Source organism: Pteropus alecto, unplaced genomic scaffold (genome assembly GCF_000325575.1).
Source record: "Pteropus alecto unplaced genomic scaffold, ASM32557v1 scaffold744, whole genome shotgun sequence".
Classification (NCBI taxonomy): domain Eukaryota; kingdom Metazoa; phylum Chordata; class Mammalia; order Chiroptera; family Pteropodidae; genus Pteropus; species Pteropus alecto.
Window position 1 is genome coordinate 134,062 of NW_006434863.1, and position 5,390 is coordinate 139,451.

The 5,390-nt window shown below is 37.3% G+C and overlaps 1 pseudogene; it reads left to right on the forward strand.

Annotated features, from left to right (window-relative positions):
* The first annotated feature begins 2,265 nt into the window (after positions 1–2,265).
* On the forward strand, positions 2,266–3,016 carry LOC102887669 (annotated as a pseudogene).
* The last annotated feature ends 2,374 nt before the right edge of the window (positions 3,017–5,390 follow it).

The following is a 5,390-nucleotide window of genomic DNA, read 5'->3' on the forward strand; positions in this document are numbered from 1 at the left end:
TTAAAAAATAAAATATATATTATTTTCTTGAAATGACAAAAAATAACAAAAAGCATTATCAGAAAATGTTCTGAGTAATGTACATTCGATCTTAAGGAATGTCATACTTATCTTTCTCATTTTAAATTATTTTTTAATTGATACCAATTGATTTTTAATAGCAAAAAATGTCTAGAACAGAGTCACACAAACTGAAAATTAAAAGCTTAGATTTTCTCCAATTAGATCTTAGTTTTTAGTCACAATGTAAAAACTTTCAGTGCTTTTAAAAGTACATATGTGCATAATGCGGCTCCACCAGTCAGGATGACAGAGTAGGTAAATGTTGTGCTTGCTCCCTCTAACAACCACATAAAAATTACAACTAAACTGCAGAACAACCATCATTAAGAATCACCTGAAGACTAGCTGAATAGAATTCTTATAAGTAGGGATATACAGAAGAGGTCACATTGAGAATGATAGAAGGGGTGGTGATGTGTAACATTCTGGTATCATAGAAACGAGTAATGGTTAAGAAACAAGAGGGCACATATGTGGAGACAGAGAGAAATCTAATCATGGGTGGTGAACACACAATGCCGTATATATATGACTTACTGTTGAATAGTACATTTGAAATGTACTGGATTTCATTAACCAAAGTTATCATAATAAAAATAAATAAATATGAAAAAATAAATAAATATGAAAAAAAAAAAAGAAAAAGAAGAGGGATATCTTGGAAATCAACCCTGAAAAGTGACAGGTCTCAGTCTCACACCAGGTTTTCCAGTCGAGCATTTAAGTGCTGGGAAAAGAAGTCCGCATAACATCTGGCTGTGAAAACCAGTGGAGATTGTGGCAGAGTGAGATGGAGGGCTGCTAGAGTCCTAGACATTTCTTTAAAAGGGCCTGCGCATAAACTTACTCACTGATGAACTCACTCACTCTGAGCTCTAGCCCTAGAAAAGCAGCTAAGAAAGTGCCAAACACATATGAGGAGAAACCGAATTGTCTGGCTTCAGGGAGAAAGCTAGAGCAGCAGCAGTTTTCTCCTAGAAAGAAGTGTTGGCAGAAAGCATTGTTTCTTTGTTGAGTCCACCTCCAACCTAGCCTGCAGATGCAAACAAATGCCATATTTGAGTATCCATCAACTTAGCTAACATCATTTGCCCTCCCCTGATGATTTCCTGAGACACTACCCCCACTTTTGGGCTAATCCAACTCACTTCCAGTGGCTTTTTCACACAAACGGCCTGTCTTGGCTCATGCTGCAAACTTTCCAAAAATCTCTCAAAGGTTCATGAAGCCTAAAAAAGCAGCTTCTAGCTTTGGCATGCTCTGAACCTATTGCTAAGCAGTCACAAGCCTGGTAGTAGCGGTAGCCAGTCTTTATGTGCAGAATAGCCTCTGCTAGGCAATTCTAAACCCATCACAAGTGTCAACCCTCTGCAGATCAATTTTTTACCTCATAGTAAGTAATCCTGTGCAGGTCACAGGAAGTAGCTGAGTCCTGCAATGGAGTTCCTCCCAAGAGGTTCCAGAACCAACACACCTGGTGGCCAGCTTTAGACCACATCAGAGCGCCACCCAAAGATAGACACACACACACACACGCACACACGCACACACACACACACACACAGACACACACACAAAACATACTCAAAGGGCAGACTAGGCAGGTGCCAAAACCCTGCTAAAGCAAATTCTGCTTCTCTTGCACAACAGCTGCTCCATTGTAGTCAAGGTCAATTCTCACAACAAATCAACCAGAGGGTCAAATAGCAGCCATGACTCAAATACAACAGGAGGGCACATACAAACCATAAAAGGAACACACCTGAAATACCCAGCTCAGGTGACCAGTAAGACAGTGTCATTGGGCCCCACAGGACACCTAGTATTTAAGGACACTCTACCAAAACTGGGAGACATAGCAGCTCTGCCTAATACATAGAAACAGACACAGAGAGGTAGCCAAAGTAGGTAGACAAAGAAACATATCCAAAATGAAAACATAGAACAAAGCACCAGAAAAAAACAAACAAAATAAAAACAAACAATCTACCAGATGCAGAGTTTAAAACCCTGATAACCAGTGTTCAGTGGTGTTCAATGAAATTAGAAGAAGAGTAAATGAACTCTGTGAGAACTTCAACAAAGTCATAGGAAACATAAAAATGAGTATAGAAAACATAAAAAAAAAAACAGTCAGAAACAAAGAATACAATAACTGAAATTAAGAATACATTGAGATCACATGGTGGCTGGGCTGGGGAAATGACGGCTCCAGGAGAGAGTGGGGCTTTCGGTGGCAGCAGCATGGAGGAGGCATTTATGACTTTCTACAGTGAGGTGAAACAAATAGAGAAGAGAGATTCAGTTCTAACATCCAAAAATCAGATTGAAAGATTGACCCATCCTGATTCCTCCTACTTCAATTTGAACCCATTCGAGGTCCTTTGGATAGATCCTGAAGTGACGGATGAAGAAATAAAAATGAGGTTTCAGCAGTTGTCCATACTGGTGCATCCTGACAAATCAAGATGATGCTGACAAAGCACAACAGAGTTTTGAAGCTGTGGACAAAGCTTACAAGTTGCTACTGGATCAGGAACAAAAGAAGAGGGCCCTGGATATAATTCAGGCAGGGAAAGAATCTGTGGAACATACTGTGAAAGAGAGAAAAAAGCAACTATAGAAGGTAGAAAAACCTACATATGTGGAGGAGGATGATCCCGAGATGTTCAAACAAGCAGTATACAAACAGACTATGAAACTCTGCTGAGCTGGAAATTAAAAGGAAGGAGAAGCCAAAGAGATGCATGAAAGGAAGCAACAAAGGGAAGAAGAGATTGAAGCTCAAGAAAAAGCCAAATGGGAAACTGAGTGGCAGAAAAACTTTTAGGAAAGTCCAGATGGTCATGTGAACAGCTGGCGAAATTTCCAAGCAAATACAAAGGAGATGAAAGAGAAGAAAAATCGGACCTTCCTGAGACCACCGAAAGTAAAAATGGAGCAGCGTGAGTAACCACCTGTGGTCACAGCCATAGAATCTTCCCCCAACTGTCTCTCTTCCTGCTTTGAAGGACTCATTCTTTTCTTCCACTTTCATCCAACATGGAGTATTATTTGCTTTTTTAGTTCATTTTGTTTTCAATACAATTTAATATCAATCAGAGTAATTCTTTTGTACGTTGCAATGAGGAGCTCGGTTTAAAAAGAAACCTTTTCCCATCCCCTACCCCTAGACCAACCAAGATATTGGAAGGTGCCACCATTGGTACTGCCTTCTCTTCCCACATCCTATAACTTAGTGTTTTGTACTTCACTGAATTGTGATGGTTAGAAACTTCATGTAAAGTTTGTAGAAATCATCCATTTAAACATATTGCTTAAAATGGTGTTGCCGTGACTTCAGAGGCAAGCCTGGGCCACCTTAGGAAGCCCCTTTGCTTCAGTGCCTTACTCCTGGATGTGGCATCCTTGGAAGCCCCATATCAGACAGGGAAGGCAGTGGGCGCAAAGCAATCACTGGATGCCCTGATGTCCTGTGGCATTTGATATGCGTCTCTTATCTGACTGACCAGTGCTCATGTCATGTATCTCCGAGCCACCTAAAACTCTTCACTATCCAAAGAGCTAGTGGTTCTTCATCCCACTATCATTGTGTCCTAGCCTGTCTGCATTCTTTAGTGATAATATTCTGTATGTGTAATAAATTTTTATACCCTAAAAAAGAATACATTATAGGGAATGAATAGTAGAATAAATAAAGCAGAGAATTTGGATTAGCAATTTAGAGGAAAAGGTAGCAAAAAATGCCCAGTCAAAATGGCAATAAGAAAAACGCGTCCAAAAAAAAAAAAATGAAGATAGTTTAAGGAGACTCTGGGCCAACATCAATCATACAAATGTTTTACATCATAGGGATACCAGAAGGAGAAGAGAGAAAAAGAATTGAAAATTAATTTAAAGAAATAATGATGGAAAAACCTTAACCTGGTGAAGGAAATAGACATATAATTCCCAGAAGTTCAGTTTCTCAATAACATGAACCCAAAGAGGCCCAGGCCAATACACATAATAACTAAAATTCACAAGTTTAAAGACAATGTGAGAATCTCAAAAGCAGCAAGAGAAAATAAGTTAGTTACCCATGAGGGAGATCCCATTAGACTGTCAGTCGATTTCTCAACAGAAACTTTGAAGTTCAGACGTATTTGGCAGTAAATATTCAAAGCGATGAAAATCAAGAACCTACAACCAAAATTATTCTACCCAGCAAAGCTATTATTTAAAATTAGAGGACAGATAGAGAGCTCCCCAGACAAGAAAATGCTAAAAGAGTTCAGCAACCCAAATAAGTATTACTAGAAGAAATGTTAGAGAATTTTAAGAAGGAAAAAATAAAAATAAAAATCGTGAAGAATAAAATGGCAGTAACGACAGATTTATCAACAATTACTTGAAATGTAAATAGATTAAGTGCTTCAATCAAAAGATATAGTGTGGCTGAATAGATAAGAAAACAAGATATGTTTCATATGCTGCCTACTGATGACTATCTTCAGCTTGAAAGACACCCACAGATTGAAAGTAAAGAGAGGAGAAAAGATATTTAATAAAAATGGAAACAAGAAAAAGTTAGGATAACAATACTTATACCAGACAAAATAAATTATAAAACAAAAGCTGTAGCAAGAGACGAAAGGATCCTGTTATCTCACTTCTGGGTATTTATTTGAAGAAATACAAAACACTACTTCAAAGGGACATATGAGTCCATATGTTCATTTCCGCTTTATTTGCAATAGCCAAGATATAGAGGCAACCTGGATGTTCATCAACGGATGAATGGATGAAGAGAAGGTGGTACAATTATACAATAAAATATGACTTGGCCATAAAAAATATCTTATCATCTACAACAATGCGTTTGGACCTAGACTGTATGGTGCTGAGCAGAGTATATTAGACAGAAAAATGAATATACCATATGATTTTACTTTCCTGTGGACTCTAAAGAACAAAATAAGAAAAACAAAACAGAAACAAACTTATAAAAACAGAAAACATTTCGATGGTTTCTTGATAGGAAGGGTTTTGGAGGTTAGGTGAAAATGGAGAAGGAATTAAAAAGTACAAATTGATAGTTACAAAATAGTCATGGGAATGTAAAGTATAATATAAAGAATATAGTCAATAATGTTGTAATAACTATGTATGGTGTCAGATGGGTACTAGATTATCAGGATGATCACTTGTAATTTATATAAATGTCTAATCACTATTTTTATGTTGTATACCTAAAACTAATTTAATACTGATTGTCAACTTTAATTTAAAATTTAACAAAATTATAAAAGTACATAATATCATATTTTGTTAGGGTTTACTTTTCA